Below are 24,883 nucleotides of genomic sequence, written 5' to 3'. Positions count from 1 at the left end.
GATCAAACAACAAAATACTAAGTACCTAAAGTCCCTCCAATTTCTGTCAGAAAAGTACGACACTAATTCGTAAGTTCTTAAGTTGTACACTATTTTCTTTATCAATGGACTGGCCATTGATAAAGAAAATAGTATACAAAAATAACTTATATTAACCCTCGAACGTAAAATAGAAAAACTAGAACGAAACATTAAATTATCATTGATTTAAATTAAAAACATCCCGCATTGTATTTTATCTATATCATTCTAATTATCTAATACTATTATTATCTAATAATTTTACCTTCTATGACAACAATCAAGTTATTAACACTGACATAGACACAATTTATCTGGTGGATCTCTCTCTCTCTCTTAAACTAATTGTGCAAAACATACGGAATATAAATTTAAGTTTTATCAACTTTCAAACAATTTTGAAACGCTCTAAAATTGAGTGTCTGCGGCCTTACATCTAACCACTTGACCAACGAGGCAGTCAATAGTAATTATTACCTCTGTACCGATCCCTACGAGTAATCGAGCCTGGTAATCTTTAAAACAGTTATTATTAGCATGGATACTAGTCCCTCACGAAGGAATGTGACCATTGTTAACGGTTTAATACTACTGATTAATTAAATTACCTGTACATTATCTTTGTGATGAGAAATAAATATCGTTTCTTTTCAAATATAATAACATATGCTCCCCCTACTACGCGACCGCGGGAGAAAACTAGATAGATATAGTGATCATATCCTTACGAGATACCAAAGCAAGTTTAGAAGTTCCCTAAATATTAACTAAATGTCCATAATTAAAATTAAATTAGCTAAGGATAGGTGCTTAAGCCTTTATGGTGCTTAAGTAAATAGATAAAACAGGAGGTAAGTTCGTTAACATAAAACATAAAATAAAGTATCTCAGTCTTGTTTTCGCTTGAATCTAACAAATGGCGCTTATCCTTTCCGGGAAATAAACGACCACCGAGAAGTGCTGAGAGACGGCTTGTCGATTTTGAAGTAATCGAACCTTTCCAATAACAATTTCTTGATTGCTTCTCATTTTTACCTTCCTAGTTGTTGTCATTTCAATGATCATATAAAATAATTAAAAACATTTTTTTCTACCATTTAAAAAATATCATTACTTATAAATAATAGTTTAATCTAATTTTTAGTTTAAATTTAATAATTTAATTTGTTAATAGTGATATAAAAATATATTTTAATTTAATAATAACAATATAAAAGGCATTTTCATCTAGTCGACCTTATTATAACATAAATCCATTTTTTTATAGTATGATAACAAAATTTTTTGAACATTTGAATTATCTTTTACTTAGGATGTAAAAAAATTGTTTCGAACTACAAATTTACGTCAGGTAAAAAAGTTGTTAAACTAAAACTAAAAAAAGAAAACATAAAACGAAATCTTTATTTATAAGCATTAAAACAATGAACTTACCATTTTTATTAATAAGTCACTTTTTTAATTATATTTCACAATGCCACAAAACACAGTCGAACACAAGTCCTTTACATATCCAAGTAGTAACTTTTGTCCATAAGCACACTTTCGGTTTAAATGGCGCGCTCGGCGAAATCTCGGCGATATAGTTCCGAAACTGAATTTGGAACAGTCTGGAGCGACCGTCGTGTTTCCACTCCCGCAGCTCACTGGCGGAGAGATCTCAACGGAGTCTGCGTAATAGAACGGCATTCATACATATTGCTATATGGGAATAAACGCTAATAAATTACCAACATCGTACACGCGTAACACCAACCCGAATGAGCCCGTGTTCTTGATTAGTTTGAAGTCTTTGCTAATGTGTTCTACAACAACATTAGGTTCGTGATGGCCCAAATAAACGCGCAGTTTTAACATAATCTTATAGATTTTAATCATTTCAAACAGATTTAAAGTTAAATTAGCAATTTACTTCTAAAATGAAAACTGAGTTTATTTAACTTGTTTATTGATTATATGTAAAAAAAATAGACTAGAGCTTACTATATTCTTCTTACTTCATTTAATCCAGCTCTGAAAACTTTAAAATGTGAAGTTTCAGCAGTATTTAGTTTTGAAAAAAAAAACTATTTTCCAGAAAAAAAATGGATTATGAATTATATGTATATTGAGATTTTGCACGTGTTCATTTGATACTTTATATTTCAAATAATTTATAGGAGCCGTTAAATAGCTTAGCTTTTTAATATATTTTAAGTCCCTGTAATAATTAAGTATTATAAGATCGTTTTTTGAGTATCCCTCACGCTAAAGCTTAGTTTCATTTTTTGTTACTTATATTTGGATGCAAAATAAGTTATTTGCGGAGTTCCGACCAACACCCATATCGAATAATCTTTTTAAATTTTAAATAAGTTGTAGTAAAGTCCTAAATGTATATATATATATATATATATATATACTTATATACTTCTTAACTCTTATTTTATGTATAATTTTATAGGCTCACTCAGAATAATAAAGACGTAAATACGAATATGTCAATTTATTTTTCGCAGTTTAAAGTTTACATCAAATCACGAATAAATGTAAAATGTGGTATTTTAAATTAAATCTACGAATTTCAACCTATGTTGAAAAGTATATTTACTTACTAGTTTCCGCCCATGGCTTTGCTTGCGGGTGAGGGAGGAGGGGCAGGTGTCAGATCAGATACCCTTTCCATTTCTGTACCTCTGACAACGTGTACTTAAAATTTCATGGTAATGGGATGACTATCGCCTAGATTTATAATATAGTTATAATATTAGATTTTTTTAAATCTTGAATATTGTTATTAAAAGAGAAAGAAACTACTGCCTAAATTTACTAAGCTTAACTGGGCGATATGGAATTGAATATCTTTAGCATAGAGCACAAATAATATATGTATAAATAATATATGTGCTTAATTTTGCTTTTTTGTGCGTTTATAAAGTTTTATTTTGGGTGTTAAAATGCAAAAATAAAATATTCATTTAATTTTGATCACGTATTCAAAAATTGAGGAATGACACTATCGAAGGTACCAAGTAATTCTTACCTCAGTACCAAGTAGTTCTTCAAGGCATCCTCTTTTTTATTCTTTAAAAAAGCTATTACTTAAGATAAAGGCGTGACAATACAAATGCTTTTTATATTGATAATACGCTTTTACTTTTGTTCGTTACCATTGACGTTATTAAACAATTCTGAATTACGTTACCAGCGTTGCATGGCATGATTCCATACATTTTTTACAGTAGGTAAATGCAAATTTATAGTTTTTAAAGCTTAAAATACAAATCAAAATAAAAAATTTAGATCTCCGTATATTTTACGGTTTTGACAATATTAAATGGAAACTTTGTTAATTTGAATAATGCGAACGTAGCAATCACACGTAAAAGCGTTCGTTATTAAAATTTTAGGTGATTGGTGATTTTGTCGCTGTGTTAAAGATATTGTTGGAGTTGATTATTTTCTTCTTTACTAATTATTATAACCTCCTAAAAAAATTTATCAAACTAAAATGTTATCAGTTGAGACTTAATCGCATTTCAACTCTTTTAATAAAATAATGTAACAAATTTAACACATATGCTAGGAATCTATATCTGATAATAATAATAATGTCCTCCAAACCAATTTCGCAGACTCCGGGCCGCTGCTGAGAATTTTTGACAGAAAAATCAATAACTTTTTTTATTGGCCTGACTGTGGTTGAGCCATTGTAACTACCGGCCCGGCACAAGGTGTTCTTTGTATCTTAGTTCCAAAGATTTTTGTCATTCATGTCATTGACGGTGTAAGGAATGGTTAATATTCCTTATAGTGCCAATGTTTATGTGCAGCAGTATCCACTTACCAGTGAGAGGCAAATTTGTCTTTAAGCCTACCTATGTAATAAAACAACATCAACAATTTTAAAAACATTGTATTGATCCATCTTTTCCTCATAATCACCGGAATGATAATAATAATACTTCTATTGAAATGCGTACAAAGAATGTTAATGAATGTTAATCAAAAGAAAGAAATCGTTTGATCCATTCAGTAACGTTGCGTTAAAAGAAAATTGTGTATTTCCGCTGTTAACCTTTGCTTAATAGTTAACTCTACAAAATTATGTACAAACGTAGAATGCCTACAATACGTTCTAAAATTACCAACATTTACCAGATAGTCATTACACATTCATGTGCCTTATTTAGCTTCGTGCTTATATAATTTTACTGTGGGTAATCTTATTAGCTTAAGCCTCACCCTATTAGACAATGCAATGTTTCAAACGACCATTGGCAAGAACAAACGTAAATGATATCACAGTAGGATTCATATACACATTCATTGTTTCATTCCTCAGATAAAATTAACTAGCTAGTTAATTACATCCTTCTAAACAACAACGTAAAGTGTTGTGTTACAGATGTGGATGTGCCAGTAGAAAAGGAGTATATTCTACCACTTTTTGAATCTCTGAAGCAGAAGTTTGCAGACAAAATACATACTCGTCATACTTACAACAGAAGTCGAATCATTTGAAGATACATCAAAGCTGACGCTCGAGTACTTGCAAGCGCTAGTAAATGATAATGGTGATGAAGTAACGCAGTATGATAAAGATGTTCACCATGAATTAGCCCAAAGGTGGCTTCCTATAAAAGGCTAGACCTACCTAATTAATTTGGGGGAATAATTGTGTATTGGATACCTAGTACTTGAAAAATATAGAAAGCTTCAACTTTGAACGCTGAAACATTTGCCGTAATCGCAAATTCTCAAAGACGAAAGAAAAATAACGAAGAAAAATGAAATGAACAAAATAATTAACGACAAAAATAGTCCAATGAATTGTGCAAATTCACGTAAGTAATTGTAAATGTTTGACAATTAATCGCATTATGTTGTTTCGTAATGAAATTGACACTGAACGTATAACTCAAAGACTGTTAAGACTCGATGCAACTTTTTTCATAATGAATTATAAAACCTAGGCTATTCGAGAACCTGAGTAGTATAATAAAAATAGTTTTTCATTTTTCAAGCAATCTTCGTAATCTACTAATATACGCAAATAAAAAATAAACGTGATATTTCTTAAATATTTTTGGAAATATCACGTTTATTTTCCACATACATAAAAACTAATTTTGATTATATATTGCGACAAAGGCCTTGTAAATGTCTAAACCAGCCTTTAAACCACCTAATAAGAAACCAAATTGAAATTCTACATTTTTATCATGGATATTTTTGATCAGCAAGGAATCTGGAGGAGAATTCACAAATTAGAAATTACTACGGTGAAAGTACTATTCGCGAAATTAAAAGTAGGCATAGATGACTACTAGCTTCGCATTACGTAATGGTACCAGTAAATAAGCGGTAGTTGTAGAAATCTTGTACCAGAAGTCAGTACGATGGTATTCAACCTGCGATGTCACTAGGTAGTAAAAATATATGTCCATATAATGTAAAATGTGATATACGTACATTTATTTACGCATACAGTTAAAAACTTATTTATTCGTATTCCGAATTTTCTGTTACTCAATATAATTAAAGTATTTGTAAGAAGTAGTTAACGTTTCCTCAGTTGTACTTTGAAAGTTAAAAGTACCTTGATAAAACAACGTAACACAATTTACATTTTCCTACTACGAAACACTTTTACAAAGAACGAGTTTTTGTATATTTGAGCTAAAGTGAAATTACTATGGCATAATACACATGTACTTTTTTATGTGGTATTTTTTAATAATAATATTTTCTTATTACTTAAAATAAATGATCTTATCTAAACCCAAAGCTAAAAACATTAGTTTTAACATTATTCATACTAAATAGCTTAGACTTAAATATTCAATACAAGAATTTCTGGCGAGAACACTATGCATGTTATTTCTCTTTGGTTTATAATTCTATACGACAACCAGCTGATTCAAGAGACTTAGAGATATACTAAAAAATAACATTTTCGTTTTCTTCCTAGTTTTGTTACTCATTCTTTATCAACACACTCGTCGTCACATGTCTTTCATCTTCTTTTTTATGTTAAGATGAAGACAAATTTAAAATGTTCTTTAAATAAAGATAACATTTTTTCTGGCATCCAATTTGAATAAAAGAAAGCCTAAACGTTACTTTTATTTTAGCTTATCCTACCTGTTAAAGCCTGTGGAGATAAACATGTACATACAGACAGATACACAATCAAAAAATTTACTCTCTCTCTCTCTCTCTAAAATTTACTCTTTATTTATCGCCCATACTGTTTTTTTTTATATAAATCTGTTAAATGTACAGACAAACGGCTTCTACTGCTTTCTTATATGTATAGATATGTTCATTGTTAATACGCACAATTTTTGTCGAGATTAACCCAGTTTTATATTATTTGAAAAATGTTACTTTTTTGAAATTCTAAAAGAGCTTAGTGACCTTGAAAATGAAATTATATTTTCGTTATAATACCTTCATGAAAGTTAAAAACGGTCTCTTTGATAAGGTGAAGCAAACTCTTTAACCCTTACACTTATCCCTTGAGACCGAGCAAAACATTAAAAGACAGAAAGGATAACTGGCATCTGAGTTAAAATAAAAGCTTTTAAAAAATATTTCGTCATATAGTTTGTTTCTCTTATCAGTTCTTGTCACATGTTGTTATGGTGTTCAAACGAATATTACGTTTGAACACCATAACAGATTATATGACAAACATTATATTTAAGTAATACGAAATAAGAATACGTTATAGTATAATATTTTGAATTTATCAATGCGATTAATATAAAATATCAACCCTGCGAATGAAACGATTGCCTCGAGGCTTTTACAAATATAGAAAATAAAATGGTAAGAGTGCGTATTCCAATTGCCGCTTGTCAATTTCTGTCATTTATAAGCTTGTGTTCGCAAGATTATGTATGTGAGTATAATCACTACCACTACTTTAGTCGAACCAATAGAAATAAAATATCTTAATTATATTATTTTTTTATTCTGTATTGATTATTATTGGGTTTTATTTTCACTTGTTTATAAATAAGCGACTACGAACATACAAATCATAACAAAGTACTGAAATAATAAACTATTGGACACAGTAAAACTAGCTCTCATAGAGACTGATGATAGAAGTGAAAAACTTGAAACTGCTGAATATATTTGTCTAATTTCCACATCTATTGGCACTGCAAATAATAATACTATACCTTTTTATTATATAGCTTTTTATTCATCAAAATACACAGTATGCCATATATACAAACTTGGTACAAAATATGAATACAGCTTAATTTAAATAAATAATAGTTAAAATACACTTATATTATTTTATATACTGTTAGTATTTACATAAATTTCAATCATTACTATCCTTATTAAATTCCACAATACTTAAATTATTTGTACTTTTAATGATTTCTCATATCATTATATTATCATTAGCATGTCGGTGACGCGAGGCCACGATTCTATGCTCTACGATAAACATACGATAAAAATAGCGCAATGCGTCTAAAGAAAATCTTTTCACTTCAAAAATAAAAACTGTAAGTAAAAAATAAAAATCAATTGTCGCACAAATAAGGCCAATTTTTACAAGCTTTCAAGCTGTACAAACATACAAATTTTGAAATAAATTTAATTAAAATAAATAAATATTTTTAAATAAATGCTTCCATTTCATTGTTATCTCTGAAAAAAAAATTCTTATTGTAAAAAGTTGAAATCATATAATATTATCGCAGATAATAAAAATAAAATATATTATATTCGAAAAAGCTTTCAATCTAGCGCACGTAACTTGTTTTAGTTGATCAAATCTATATATAACTAACCTTCTCCTCAAAAAAAAAAGGGAGAGGAGGCCTTAGCCCAGCAGTGGGACATTTACAGGCTGTTACTGATACTGATTACTGAACTAACTTTGACCGCGGTTTCAACCGCGTGTAACTTAAAGAAATTACTAAGAGCAAATAGTATTTTACATAGGATTCTTACCCATTAATAGTTTTAATGGCGCCCACGGCACGGATTGTTGAGGCTGCAGGATCGTGACGATAGAATGCTAATGCTTTTAAATGTAATGGCTATTTGTGAGACACCTAAATCAAAACAATTGTTTTTAAAATTTTTGTCGGTATATCTGTTTTTTATAGTATAGGTAGGCGGACAGCATGTGGTAAGTGGTCACCAACGCGTATAGACATAGGCATTGTAAGAAATCGCTTACAGCGCCAATGCGCCACCACCATACCTTGGGCACTAAGATGTTGTGTCGCTTGTGCCTGTAATTACACTGGCTCACTCAACCTTCAAACCGTAACACAAAAATACCAATATAATAATAATTACTGCTGTTTTGCGGTAGAATATCTGATGAGAGGGTGGATTAGAAGGTATTGTTATTTTTTTATAACTTTTTAGTTCTTTTTTAAATTTTAAATCTTTAATTATACTTTGCATTAAATTGCTTAGTTTTAACTTTATTTTAACTTTATTGAAGAATCTTTTAAAGCGAAAGCCGGAGTATGCTTGTTCGTCAGGGCGGATGTTTGTTGTCACCGATTGCGCTGCTTGGAGGACCCCTCCTTCTCCATGTTGGTGGTACGTGTGGACCTGGTTCGTCAGAGTCGAGTCTACGTGTGCCTCTACAGATCCCACAATGGTGACTTGGAGACAAGCCGATTATTCGACCATCTTAGTCGGGTGGCAGATGCTGCGCAAGAGCAGTTTCCTAACGCGGAATTGGTGTTTTTGGGGGATTTTAATGCTCACCATGAATCATGGTTGAAATCAAAACTGACCATGCTGGAAGAACTGCTCATGCTTTTGCTCTCACACACGACTTGACCCAACTGGTTGATCAGCCCACCAGGATCCCAGACATTGATGGGCAAGCGCCTTCTCTACTGGATCTTCTGCTGACTTCTCACCCGGTGGAATATCAGGTTGTGGTTCAAGCTCCACTTGGTTCTTCGGATCACGGCCTTATATCTACCAAAGTGCCACAGGCCAAGCTGCCGCCATCAGCGGTATGCAAACGTCGCGTTTGGCACTATAAGTCGGCAGATTGGGACGGTATGCGCGATTACTATGCGTCAGTCCCTTGGAAGGAACGTTGCTTCAGTGGGAATGACCCGACAGCTAGTGCCGCTGCTGTTGCTGATGAGATCATGTTAGGAATGGAATACTACATTCCTAGCTCAGATCTCATCAATAGGGGTACGCGTAACCGTTGGTTCACGCGTGAATGTGCCGACGCTGTATCATCTAAGCAGGCGGCATATCGCGCGTGGATCAACGGCTGCATTAGCGGGGCATCTAACATTGACTCACTGAAAGAAAACTACGATAAAAATTCCAAGTCCTGTAGGAAGGCATACACGAGAGCGGATGCACAGCGCATTGTACAGATTGGTCTTGACCTTATTTCGCATCCTAGGGGCTCCCGTAGCTTCTGGCGTCTGACCAAGTCTGTGCAAAACAATTTCTGCCAACCTTCGCTGCCACCGCTCAGAAATCCGGACGGATCGCTAGCTCACAGTCCGCAGGAGAAAGCCGACCTCCTGGCTAAACTCTTTGCCGACAACTCTGTGATCGATGATTGTAGTGCGCAGCCACCAACAATACCTTCATGTGGCCACACGATGCCTGACATCAAAATCAGGCAACGTGATGTGCGTGCGGAGCTGCAATCACTCGATATACGGAAAGCTAGCGGTCCCGATGGAATACCAGCCATTGTGCTGAAGAAGTGCGCGGCGGAGCTGACTCCTGTGTTAACGCGCCTGTTCCAACTTTCTCTCTCTTCGGGATGTGTGCCGGAGGCTTGGAGAAGAGCTAATGTGCAAGCGGTTCCCAAAAAAGGGGATCGGTCTGACCCGGCAAATTATAATGTAATATAAAATAGCTATCACTTCAGGGCTTTGTAAGGCGATGGAACGGATACTTAACAACCAACTGATCCATTATCTATATGATCACTGTCTAATTAATGATCGTCAGTACGGGTTTCAACCAAAACGGTCCACAGGTATATGTCACGGGCGAAGCCGTAGGTGAACTACTAGTATGAAATGAATCATAAAATAGGTTAACTAACATTGTGAAGTACAGTATTAATATAACATTAAAATATTGACAGAGAAACTTCCTTATATTATGTACTGGCTACTTTCCATTTATTAGGTGTAAATCTGTCAAAATTCAAGCTGTTTATTAAGTAATGTCATTCATAGTAGTTTCTGATCGTTCATTCGATTATGAAATAATGCAATGTTCAAATTTTTCCCTAAGAAAGTATATGAATCAACATGTAAAAGAAACAGGCTAAAGTGTTGTTTTAGCAAACAAACTGCTGCGTCAGATTATTTGAAGTTAAAATCCGAAGACTTTTTATCACCTGAGACGAATATATACTAATATATATGAAATTATAAGTTAATCACGATAAAAATGTAAATTTTTATTGAAAAATCATCATCATCATCATCATCACCCTTTTCGTGTCCACTGCTGGACATAGGTCTCTCCAATGGCACGCCACTGAGCTCGATTTTCAGCTGCCAATCTCCAACCGCTGCCAGCCACCTTGCGTATATCGTCACTCCACCTAGCTGGAGGACGTTCTACGCTACGTTTGCCAAGGCGTGGTCTCCACTCCAGAACACGTCTACTCCAATGGTCGTTGGTTCTGCGACATATACGTCCAGCCCACTGCCACTTCAGCTTACTAATCCTTTGGGCTATATCGATAACCTTGGTTCTCTGTCGGATCACCACATTTAGGATTCGATCCTTCAGAGAAACTCCGAGCATAGCCTTCTCCATAGCTCGCTGAGCGACCTTAAAATGGTGGACCAAACGCACTGTCAGTGTCCACGTCTCGGCTCCGTAGGTCATAACCGGTAAGACGCACTCAATATATAGCGCAATGCTTGAAGATTTTTGTCTTCAAGCATTGCGCTATCCGTGACGAAAAGACATAACCGAGTTTTCTATACGCTGTCCATCTTTTGATGATTGAAAAATCATGACCATGCAATTTTTAAACGCCCATAATTTTAATCCACGTAATGTTATATTAAATGATATGAATATCATCTTTGTAAAACCTGGGCCAAAAGCTGATATAATTTTAGGCCATCTCCTTACAATTGCAAGTAGCATATTGCAATAGTAGTGAGTAATTTATTTTCACATTTTGCAAAACTTGTAGTTTAATTTTTTTGTGATACGCATATTAACAATATATAATTGTTTTGAAAATTGGCTATAAAATGCAAAATTTCCGAAAGCGATCATATTACAAAAAAAAAAAAAAATAAGTTAAGACAGATATATAAAAAGACCATAACGACTTAGCTGCTATTTTTGCGCTATATTTGTACTGAGAGACTGTTTTCTCAACACCAGACTTAATTACGTACAGTTTTTGTCACTTTTTTCTTTTACTTTTAATTCTTTGATTACTTTGATACTTTCATACTTCTATGATTTTGCTTTTACTTCAACAATATTATCAATATTTTAATCAAAATATTATTGTGCTGCATTTGCGTTGAACCAGAAAATCAAATGAGGAAAAATAGGTGCTTCACTTAAAACCAAAGAGTCGTTCAATGAATGTGAATAAAACTATTGACTTTATTCTTTTGATTTCTTAAATGATCAAGAAAATATAATTTATTCTAATAAAATTGCTTGTTATTTTACATCCTTCTTATCGTATGACATTCACGGTTGAACTTTTCTAAGATTGTGGACTAAAAAGTAAATGCAAGATATAGTAGTAGTTTCCATATAAATGAGAGAACCGGTTAGATATAAACAAAGTTACATTAAGCATATTGTAAACAACACATTTTTTATTTGAGGGTCACCATGTATTTTCATGTACTGGACCTCGATTATCGTTGAATAAACAGAGACAATATTTATTCTTAAGAATACTATTATGACTCATTATTTATGGCTTGAGTCTATTTTTATTTCATTATTATTTTTAATAATAGTAAATTTTAGTATTAAAGTACAAAAGTTTAAGATTAGGTTAATCTACTGATATATATTTGCGAGATATAATATGTACATAATTAGATTTACACATATTAGTACAATTTATAAGACTAAAAGGTGTTTCCTTAAAAAATAGTTTCCAGCTCGCCTCGGCTCGACTGAGTCCGCGCGAATGATGTTGCATTATGCATTTTCACTAACGAACGCGTATTCCAAGAGCTACGTACAGAAATTTAAAATCCCGAATTAAAACGGTAAAGAAGGTGTAGCACTACAGCTTCTCATCTAATCTTTTCATAGATTAAACATCTATCAAAGATTATTTATTAATTTTATTTCGATTTCGAGTAATAATATCTATTAACAAAATTTTAAAAGAAAAAAGTAAAGTACATATCATTATGACAAAATAAGTTAAAATTACAGACCACCAGCTCACTGTTTGTAAATTCACGTGATGTTATAATTGTACTGAAATTTAATTAGTCTTTTTTAAAACATTAATCCTTTTAAATGGTTGGATTGCAACCATATTTTTGATGTTCTTATATTATCTTACAGCAATGCAAATACACATCTATTTTTTTTGTTATATGACATTCATCCCTTCGCATAACATGTTAATACCATAGTAATCTGATATCTTTCAGCTTGTCACGGGAACTACTTACAAATATCCTATTCATTCCGGATTCTATCCATTTTCATCACTCCACACATCCATCTTAACATTGTCCTGCTGAATGCATTTTCCTTGCAAATTTCGTCTTCGAACAACACTTCGAACCATTCACGACACGTAAATAAATGGTTAAAACTTTATCGTAAATCACAAAGATTAAAAAAAAAGTTTAATTTATCATATTAATTTTTAGATTTACCAATTAACACTTTCCGCCCTGTTAATTTTTTTAACACTCACGTCGTCTTTATAAAATAAAGGATGTGAACCATTCTGTTTTCAATTGAATCATTATTTGTGTATGCTTAGTCTGTTTCAAGGCCAGTTAGTCAAGAGACAATGTAGATTTGAAACTTATTAAAGAGAAGAGAAGATCACTTTGCACAGTTTAATCATTTGTCTCTGGAAAATAATAAATTACGGAAATCAATTTCATTTTTGTATACAAATTTAATTAAAAACATTATTTAGGAGCTGTCCGAGTTTGAGAAAACAGAAAAGTTATTTGTCGGAAAGCCCCAATTAAGGGCAAAGCTTTCTGGACTTAATCCAATAAACCTACTCATTTAGTGAACGGAATGAAAGGTAAATAATTTTAGGGCGAGAGCCGAATTGCGCGACAGAATTTCGTTCCGGCTGAAGGGTTACACAATACATAAAATCCATTTGCTTGTTGCCTGAGAATTGATTAAACAATGCAAAACAGTATCCAAAGCCGTCCGTGATAAAGCGTTCCAGATTTTAACGATACTAGTTTTGATCTGATTTTATACTATAGCTGTTGCTTGAATATGGTATATATTGAATTCTGGGAAACTTGTGCTATTTTATACTGTGTGCTAAGCATACACTTTAATCAAGTAAAATTTGAGATTACAAAATCCTTTTTTATAAACAGTAAATGACGCTTAAATTTTAACAGACTTACTTATAAAATTTGTGTACCGGGTAATTTAAACAATGGTGTGACTTCTTCTTATTAATGTCAACTCAATAAAGGCAGAAAGAGCGGAATCAGTGTTTAATCAAACAGTCCCTAAATAACTTTTATAAGTAAGGCCGTGTATTTTCACATTTTCAAACGTAACTAACCAATCTAACTATTCTTAATTCCTTTTCCTATGTTTTCTCTTAAATAATTATAAACACGTATATTTTCAAATCTTCAAAATTATTATATGAGAATATTTAAAATGTACGATTCCTTCATACAACTTATTCTGACTAATTTATACAAACAGAGGCTTCATTCCCCTCGTGTAACTCGATTTGTGATGAAACTGATTGCTTAGCTCTTTTTTAATGACGGCTTGAAGTGATTTTAAATTATAGATATGAAGTTAGTCTGATGTGGGTAGCGTTGAATTGCAGCACAAAGTTCAATTATACGGCAGGCACTTAACTTTTCAAAGTTATGTCCGTATCATTCGTTATGCCGTAAAAGTATCTTAAGTTAATTTACGTTATAAGATATGTGTATGCCTTCATCTGTAAAGCCGTTTTTAAACATACTTCGCATTAGTAATCTATAAAACATTAATTAATAGGATAAAGGCATAGACAAAAGATTGCAAATTATAAAGTTTTAAAGTATGCCGTAGGACTATTAGCACTTATTATAATTAAACACAAAACAAATTCCACGCGGCGGATCATCAGATTCAGTTAGTATACCAAATATAAACAAACAAATGTCTTAAAAATAATTTATCGTACTGTTATAATAAAATAATTCTTTTATATCAATCACATAAGTAATTTTTACATAAATCCGGAAAAAACAAATAAACCGAACCTTTACTGTTTACAATTTCAGTAATATAAATTTAATGTATCAGGGAGTATCTTTATCGATACATCGTATGTTCGCTAAATGATTTCACTTCTATAAAATAGATACGCGGACGAGCTAGTGGACCTGATTGGTAAGTGGGCACCACCTACTGGCGCTGTAAGAAATATTGAATATTAAAAGAAGCAGTTATTATAAAATCACAGACAGACACTTCATTTTTATTTATTTGTATAGAATAGATTATTCAACTCGTCTTTTCTCTATATTAATCTTTGGTATTTTAAAATAATTTAAATGCTAATGGTATAGTGTCTACTACCTATCTACTATATTTTTTCTTCTTTCTTTATATTAATGTATATTTAACTAATATTTGGAGCAGATTATTTGGAATGTAATAATTATTTTTATTTTAAGTAGATATTGATAACTAACAAAATGATGTTCTACTGACCGATTTCATAGTCAGTCATTCTCAAGAGAGACTCATAATTCAATGGGGCGGTAAAACTGACAACCGATTGGGGGGTAAAGGGGTAACGGAACTACCATCTAAACCGACCCAATTGCCAACCTCACCTGCACGTGGTGCTCCCTGCTAGATAACAGACGAGGCTCTGGCGACCGATCAATGGCGGTATAACCATACGCACCATGATTGGAAAAAGGGAAACAGCGACCTTGAGGTACAAGTAACCTCTAAAATGTCTGGTGCAGAAGGCAAGGGGAAACCACTGCACTATTATTCCCTAGTTATCGTCACCTTTATGGAAAAGTCTAAGAAAGAAATGGCCCCGAGTTCCTGGCGTCCCTTAGATGGGACAGGGGAGCTAAGAATCTCCAGGTGGAAAAAACAACAAATGAAGATAGGAACGTGGAACGTCAGAAGTTTGAAGAGTCCTGAAAAAGTCTACAATGTCTGCAAAGAAATGCAACGAATGAAGATTAACATCATGGGACTAAGTGAGATTAGATGGACAGGCAAAGGTAAACACCAAATAGATAATAATTACACCATGTATTACTCTGGTTCCGAAGATACCTCCAACAAGTATGGAGTGGGAGTAATCATAAACACAAAATACATTAATACACCTGTTAACTTAGTACCAAAATCAAACCGAACCATGTTACTTCAAATAGAAGCCAAGCCAAGAAATATCAACATTCTTCAAGTGTAGGCTCCCACTACAGATGGGTCAGATCAAGAAGTTCGAAACTTTTATAAAGAAATAGAAGATCTGCTCCAAATGACAAAAAATTACGAAATAAATCTAGTGATTGGCGATTTTAATGCTAAAGTAGGGAAAGAAGAAGTGCCAAAAGTAGCCGGGAAGTTCGGACTTGGGGAAAGAGTGATACACCAAGGAGGTTGTATACATGGACGTCACCTAAGCATACCCCTCAGCAAATTATAAGAAATCAGATATATTACATCCTGATCAATAATCGCTTTCGTAATTGTGTCAAAAGTGCTAAGGCCTATCCTGGGGCTGATATAAGATCTGACCATAATCCTGTTGTAGCGACAATATCATGTAGACTCAAGCAACTAAAGAAGAGAACACAGTACCACGCAATAGACGCGAGGAAACTTAAAGAACTTAACATCCAAGATAAAGTGGCGAAAGAAATAAACGAGTGGGCAGCAGATGAGAAACCTGGGATAATGCGTACGGTGGAGAAAGAGTGGTGTTCAATGAAGAACAAAATATTGAACATCAATAAGACACACTTGAAAAGAGATTGGATTCCTAAGCAGAGTTGGATGACAGAAAAAATATATGATCTTATCGAAGAAAGGCGAATCTACAAGAATTTCGACAATAGCAAGTATACTGAGATTGATAAGAAAATTCGGCGTGAAGTTCGTTATGTTAGAGATGCTTGGTATCAGTGCAAGTGTGATTTTGTGGAGGACCTTTATGCTAAACATGATGCATTTAACCTGCATAAGGAAATAAAATCTTTGGTAGGACACAAAAAGACCACTCACCAACTTACGGATGAAAATAATATTCCCATATTAGATATATCAGGAAAAAAACACCTATGGGAAAAATACATTTCATCAATGTTTGCCGACGATTTTCGAAGCATAGCGGTAAATTGTGATCCAAATGAGGGATATCCTATCCTGAAAAATGAAGTCACAAACGCTTTTAAAAAAGTTAAAACGGGAAAATCAATCGGACCGGATAATGTCCCCATAGAGGTACTCAAACTTATCGAAGACGAAAATATTGACTTCCTGGTTAAATTCTTTAACTTGGTATACGACTCTGGCCACTTACCCAAAGACTGGCTAACCTCAACTTTTATTACGCTTCCTAAGAAGACCAACGCAAGAAGGTGCGAAGAGTTTCGAACTATTAGCCTTATGAGCCAAGTATTGAAACTATTTCTGAATATCATCCACGAGCGAATAAGAGCTAAATGCGACGAACATCTAGCAGATAGTCAGTTTGGTTTTCGAATAGGAGTGGGCACGAGAGAGGCTCTTTTCGCAATGCAGGTTCTCGTACAAAAATGCAGAGACATGCAACAAGACGTTTTCCTTTGTTTCATCGATTACGAAAAAGCCTTTGACAGAGTACTGCAGTACAGTACAGTAACAGCCTGTTAATGTCCCACTGCTGGGCTAAGGCCTCCTCTCCTTTTTGAGGAGAAGGTTTGGAGCTTATTCCACCACGCTGCTCCAATGCGGGTTGGTAGAATACACATGTGGCAGAATTTCAATGAAATTTCACACATGCAGGTTTCCTCACGATGTTTTCCTTCACCGTTAAGCACGAGATGAATTATAAACACAAATTAAGCACATGAAAATTCAGTGGTGCTTGCCCGGGTTTGAACCCACGATCATCAGTTAAGATTCACGCGTTCTTACCACTAGGCCATCTCGGCTGTACTGCATGACCGTCTAATTGCAATATTACATGATATCGGCTTAGATGACAAAGATGTACGTATTATCCAGAATCTGAATTGGAACCAGAAGGCTACTGTACGAGTTGACAATGAGGAGACTGATGAGGTAGAAATAAAGAGAGGAGTCCGACAGGGCTGTATATTATCACCCACGCTATTTAATTTGTACTCGGAACAAATAATAGCAGAAGCAATTGAAGGTCAAGAATGTGGAGTCAAAATAAATGGCCGGTATATTAACAACATCAAATACGCTGACGATACAATCCTAATAGCATCATCTCCTGAAGAGCTGCAATTAATTATGAGCCGTGTTAATGAGTGCAGTGAAAACGCTGGTCTGAGGATGAACCTATCAAAAACGAAGATCATAGTGTTATCTAAACATAGCTTCGATGACATTGCTATCATTGTAGCAGGTCAAAAAATTGAGAGGGCGCGCAAGTACAAATATCTGGGGACATGGCTTAATGACACCTGGAACTGTGAACAGGAGGTAAAGACTCGCATCGAAATAGCTCAAAGTGCCTTCTGCACGTTGAAAAAAGTACTCTGCAATCGCAGACTTAAGATCCTTGTGCGCATACGACTCCTATATTGTTACATCTGGCCTATACTTCTTTACGGATGCGAGGCGTGGACAATTAAAGAAGACCTCAAAAAACGTATAGAAGCTTTCGAGATGTGGGCTTATAGACGTATGTTGGCCATTAGTTGGACTCAAAAGGTCTCGAACGTGGAAGTTCTGCGACGCGTCAACCAAAAACGGCAATTTTGGAGACTGTCAAGAAGAGAAAAGTTGCATATCTCGGACACGTGTTTAGGCATGAAAGATATGAACTTTTGCAATTGATTATGATGGGAAAAGTTGCCGGAAGGAGAGCTGGGCGCAGAAAAAAGTCTTGGCTGTGCAACATCCGTTAATGGACGGGAATCGCGAGTGCTGCCGAACTCTTTCGCCTCGCGAAGAACAAGAAGGAGTATTTAAAGCTGACTGCCAACCTTCGCTAGTCGGAGTGGCACTCGAAGAAGAAAACCGACACGACTGGTTATACGTGCTCACGTGCAGGACCTTCAGCTTTAAGTGATTGTTAAGCCACGAGAGTGAAAATCCAAACAAATAAACTTTAATTAAAAAGTAAAAGTCAATAATAATTAAAATTTATAATTTATTAATATATTATATATAAGTAATTAAAATTTAGTATACTTTAATAAGCTAAATTTATTTTATTAATTTGAAAAATAAGCAATTACTTCTCTATCATTTATTGGTGTTGTAAATATAACATCATTTAAACTTTAAACGATACTAAACGCCAATCGCTGCTGCTCTTTAATGTTCTCTCGGCTAAACAAACATCTCGGCGCACTCAATTACCGGACGACTTTTGCTACTTTATTTCCAGAAAATTATTAGGTTTTTCTTTTCAATTTTATATTGCTGAATATAATATTACTGGTAACGTATTTTTTATACCAGCGCGATTTATTTTAATTCTGAGGCCATTTCAATAGTAAGTTTAAGTTTATATTTTGAATTACCTAAATAGTTGCTCTCGTTGAACTATCGCAATCGATCCAGTTTGAGTTATTAATCACTTACGTAAGAATTATGACTTTTTTTTCTTTTTCTCTAAAATTATATGTAGTTTTATATAATTATTTATTGGTAATAATAATTTCAAAATATTTTACAACCCGGGTTCCTTCAAACGAGGCGTGAATCTTGCGGGCCGGCAAGGCGAAGGCGGCTAGTGCAGAACGTTTTTCCCATCTGTACTGGCCGTCGTCGCGTTTGGACTCTACTACCACTTACCATCAGGTGGAGTAGAGTCATTTGCCCTCCCGGCGAATATAAAAAAAAAATTTAATCATTTTAATGATGTTAATATATTATTATTATTAAATAACTTTATTTCACACTCACAACTAAAAAAGAAAAGCCAAACGCAAGTAAAAAAAAAAGAAAAACAAAAGTTCAAGAGAAGCCATGTTATATAAATAAAATTGTGGACCTCAAGGTATTATCACTCAAGTGGTGATCTCTTCCAGACAACCCTGCATTAAGATGCTGGCAGGACCTAACAGACAAGTGCATTGTACATACATATATATAATGTAATATATATATATATATATATATATATATATATATAATATATATATACATATATATATTAACAATACATACACAAAGATACATATAACCATTTATAAACCACACAACATATATCAATACATATATACATAAATACATACAGAGATAGTTAATAGTTTTTAGTACGAGTTTTGAAGATAGAAATTGAAGAGGATTAACGGATATCTGATTGAAGTTTATTCCACAGTCTTACTGCCTTTGCCATGAATGAGTTAGCATATAGTTTAGAATGAAATATAGGCAAACTAAGTTTTCACTCTGTGAGCGAAGATTAAGTTGAAGAGTTGAGTCCGAACCAAGAAAATTAAAGCGTTCCTTCAGATAGGGTGTACAGGGGTGAAATAGAATAGAATAGAGGAGAGAAAGAACATGTAATTTGCGGCGATCTTTGATTGTAAGCCACCTAAGGGTAGAACGATACTCTGAAATACGGTCAAATTTCTTCAGTCCAAATATAAACCTTATGCAAATATTTTGCAGGCGTTTCAACTTGTTAATTAGTTACTCTGACAGATCACGGTAACACGCATCCGCATAATCCAAAATTGGTAGCAGAAGGCTATTAGCAAGTAGTATTTTGGTTTTAATGGGTAGGAAGTTTTTCATCCTTTGAAGAGAATGGATTGTCGCGAATATTTTACGGCTAATTTCAGCAACCTGTGGTCGCCAGGTAAAGGAAGCATCCATTAAATTTCCTAGATTTTTAATAACATTGTAATTAAGCAAAGTCATCCTATCAAAAATAACATCAGGTAGGTCAATTTTGTCAACTTTACAAAGTTGCTTAGGGGTGCCCATAGTGCATAATTGTGACTTACTGACATTTATTGATAATCCAAATAATTTACTCCAGCAGGTAATAATGTTAAGATTAGAGTTTAATTTAGCTATAGCATCTGCAATTTTCTCAATTGGTGTAGTCAAATAGATTTGCAAGTCATCGGCATACAAGTGAAAAGGGACGGAGAGAAGATTAGTAACAGTCTTGATGAAGATAGAATAAAAGCGGCGAAAGTACACTACCTGTCTCCAGCATGTACACGCTGTTGGCGTCCATATAAATAGGTTCGGAACCACTCGACAACATCTGGAGATATGTATTCCCTCCCTCTGTGGCACACCACTGATACAAAGCAAAATCGCCATGCTGGGGATGGACGTTCGCTGCGACCTTAGTCCAAGGGATTACATCGAGGCTATTATAAAAATAACTTCACGGAAACTCGGAGTTCTGAACAAGGTGCGGCGTTTTTTCACGCCACAACAACTGTGCCTGTTATACAAAAGACAGGTACGGTCTTGCGTTGAATATTGCTCGCACCTTTGGGATGGCTCCGCTAAGTACCTACTGGAGGCCTTGGACCGGTTGCAGCGACGTGCAGTACGCATTATTGGCGACGTAAAGGTCACAAACTAGCAGATATAGAGATAGCAGCACTGAGCGCTTTCTATCGGCTATATCACGGCGAGTGCTCTGAGGAATAATTCTCTCTAATTTCCTGCTTTCCCCTTCCTTCTTAAGTCCACGCGAGCTGGTTCTCGATATAACCGCCTAACTGTATCATCAATTCCATCGCGCGCAAAGAAATTTGGCAACTCCTTTCTTTTGTCCCAAAAAAAAAAATGTTGTGTGAGTCCAAAATGGCTAGGAGGATATCATGCTGTGATAGGAATAGAGTAAGTTGAGAGTGGACAATACGTTCAAAGACTTTAGACAGAAAAGGAAGAATACAAATTGGTCGATACTGTGAAGGTGTTGTAGGATTTGAAATTTTAAGGATAGGAATAATATGGGCAACGCGCCAGGTACTAGGAAACGTTTTAGAGCATAACGAGAAGTTAAATAGATGGCAGAGGACAGGTACAACTTTATTCAGGACAAAGGTTATCATTTTTCTGCTTATACCGCAGATTTAGATTTTCTTCCGCAAAACTAAAGTACTTGGTATTGTTGTGTTCCGGTTTGACGGGTAAGTGAGCCAGTGTAATTACAGGCACAAGGGACATAACATCTTAGTTCCCAAGGTTGGTGGCGAATTGGTGATGTAAGCGATGGTTAACATTTCTTACAATGCCAATGTCTATGGGCGCTGGTGACCACTTACCATCAGGTGGCCCATATGCTCGTCCGATTTATATTTGGCCTTCGCAGCATTGCGTTTAGTCATTAGAGCTCTAATGTCATCGGTCAGCCAAGGATCAAGTAGGAGTTTTAATTCAGTAGGTCTAAGAGGAGTGTGCTTATCAAAAATTTCAGTAAGCAGGGAGTTAAAAATGCTTAGTTTATCATTTATCGCGGGAGCGTTGAAAACTGAATTCCAGTCAATCGAGTTCAAGTCCCGCATGAAGTCGTCATTATAAAAGTTTTTGAAACTGCGGCGCATAACGATGGTTGGCTTAGCCTTGGGTGGGCGGACTTTATATGACAAATAGATCAAATCATGATAAGAGAAAGCGTCGGCTGGAATCTGTCCATGTACACTGACAAGCTCCGGTGAGGAGACGATCATTAAATCCAGCAAAGAAGGTGCGTAATAAGGGAAATAGTGTGTAGCACTCGTATTAAGCAGATTTAAATTAGAGCTGTTGATTATTTGATGTAACCGCTTAGCACGTGAATCATTTTTGATTAAACAAGTGTTTAAGTCGCCCATGATTATAGTGTGATCAGCGCTAGGAACGTAGGACTTCAACAATTGCTCAAACTTCTGGAAGTAATTTATAAGGAGTGATGGAGAGTAGAAGACTCCTAAAAGAACTTTTAGGCTACCAAATAAAACTTCCAGAAGGATATGTTCCGACGACTCAGAGTAAGCAGATGACGATTTGCTAAGAATAGAAAAAGGAATATGACTACGTAAATAGATACCAACCCCACCGCCACCTTTGCCTGTACGATCGTTGCGAATTAAGTGAAACCCTGGGATTGAGAAAGATGTCGAAGGAAGAGATGGTTTTAGAAACGTCTCCGATACCAAAATCGCATGAATATTCGCAACATCGAAGGAGGCTAACATATCAGTGTAATGTGCAGGGACGCTTTGTGCATTTATGTGTATGACATTAAAGTTTTTGCAGAAAGAGGCAAATTTTGTACCAAGGAGACTGTTTAAGGGCAATGTAGTACTATGGAAACTATCGTCTGAAAACAAAGAAAAATAGTAGTAACTGTCGTTGTCAGAGACAGTCGCACTGTGACTAGTATCCATATTGTGTAATCAGAATTATAAAATTGTTGACGTATAAAATAAATGTTATAATAATTTAACAATATATTAATAAAATATATATATATATATATATACAATAATAAATAAGTATAAAATATAATAAAATAGCAGTTAAAAAAAAAAAAAGAAAATATATATTTATATAAAATAAAAATAAAATATATAATATAAATAAGAAACAGTAGATAAATAATTATTTACATGCCAGGTACTTACTACAATATATAAAAGGCATCGAATATTCCTTTTACAGTAAATAAGAACTAGTAAAATTACACATACATACATTATACATTCATTATAAAAGAGAAAAAAAAAACAGACAAAATGATTGACAATTTGCTATTTATATAATCAAATAGATGTTTGATATTTATAATGAATTTAAGGTATGTTTTATCTATAATAATTAGTTGTTGCTCCGACAGATGTCAGTTGTCAGTCACTTTGACATTGTCATTTGTCAATCACTGCTTATAGAATTCAGAATCAATAATAAATGTCATAATAGTTTTACAAAATAGAGGAATTCCAATGTACCCAAACATAAACAAAAGGTCAACGTGTAGATCTATAGGTAATATAGTTAAACACCAACAACCCAAAGCGGGGTATGCGAAGCAAACTGAAGTATACATATAATGCAAAGCAGAACACTACAAACGAAATTGACCTCCATGAAAATAACTGTTTGTTATCTACAATTACAAACAGTGGTACGAACTATAATTATTAACTAAGATTACTATAATTATTAACTAATGCTAGACATTTAAACAAGTGAGACTACATTAATAAAAATAAAACAAGAAATAAAAATTTAAAGAACATACTGTATCCTACACTTGATATTTCTTTTGGCTCTGGCAGCTTGACTAGGCTGTACGGTCTTGATAATTCTATGACTGGGACTTGCAACAGTATTGGCTAAATTTGCGGTGTGACTATTAGCGATGGGGATCTGGTCTTGAGCACTATTTGCACCCAGGATCGCAGTGATTTCAGCCATCGAGGTGATATGGTGATGAGCTCCATCTGGCCCAATTATAATTATTTGCCCCTTTTAGGTCAGCATTTAGAAATACCGAAGGTCTGCCCTGCCTTCATAAATGCCTCGTGCCGACTCTTGGTCAGGAACTCAGAGAGTGTAATTCCTGTATTTTTAAGGTTTGTTTTGGAGTACCAAACCTTATTACGTAAGGACAGCTCTTGGAATTTAATAAGAATTGGCATGGGTTTGTCACTTGTAATATGTCCCATACCATGGCTGCGACTGATATTAGTGGAAGTAAGCTGAGGCATTTTCAGATGCTCCGACAAGGCTTTAATGGCTAGAGTAGTCACATTTTCCTTTTTCACTTCTGGAATACCATGCAACAACAGTATTTTTCTCCTGCTTCACATCTCCAACTGATCTACTTGCTTGGAAAGAACTTTTATTTGCTGTTAAAGACTTTCTAGAGCAGACATGACAAAGCCACGGAAGTTTTTGAATTAAGCTTTGATGTTAGCAGTTGGGCTTGATGCTGGGTTAACAGCTTACAGATTATGTTGGAATTCAGCCATTTTGTTGTTAAAATGTAGTGCTAAATCATCCATAGATTGTTTAATGGATTCCATTACTAGTGTAACTTAACGGTGATAGTGAAAGTTGATGATTTTAATTTGGATATTCTGTGTATATATATAATATTTAATGATTAAGTTTATTTAATAACTATTTATAATGTGATGGTTTTTGTGAATGATTTGATAACCGATAATTAGTAGAATACTTATCGAATTACTTTTTAACCAATGTTTAATTGTCTATCTAATGTATCTATTTGTGGGTTGTGCTAAATAAATAAATATATTTTGTCATGGTATTGACAAATTTACTCGATTTTTAAATCACTTTATTTATTCTTTCTTTTTTTTAATTATTAACATTATTGGCCCATGATTTAGGTAGGCAACCCATTGCGATTTGTCGATGTACATATAATCTAACATATAATATTAATCATTATCAAATAACAGATGATGGTATATATTTCTAATATCGTATGTTAGACTATTATTATGTCGTTTATATA

General features: G+C 34.2%; 1 protein-coding gene across 1 annotated transcript in view; it reads right to left on the bottom strand.

Annotated features, from left to right (window-relative positions):
* Window positions 1-24,053, bottom strand: part of LOC126769223 (leucine-rich repeat and fibronectin type-III domain-containing protein 5-like) — a 78,587-nt gene extending 54,534 nt beyond the window's left edge. The window contains exon 1 of the mRNA XM_050487859.1: window positions 24,050-24,053. The gene's annotated coding sequence lies outside the window, so the exon portion shown is untranslated. The remainder of the gene's footprint in view (window positions 1-24,049) is intronic.
* Window positions 24,054-24,883: the final 830 nt, after the last annotated feature.

Source organism: Nymphalis io, chromosome 6 (genome assembly GCF_905147045.1).
Source record: "Nymphalis io chromosome 6, ilAglIoxx1.1, whole genome shotgun sequence".
In the NCBI taxonomy this organism is placed as follows: Eukaryota; Metazoa; Arthropoda; class Insecta; order Lepidoptera; family Nymphalidae; genus Nymphalis; species Nymphalis io.
This window is presented reverse-complemented; position numbering and strand designations above follow the sequence as displayed.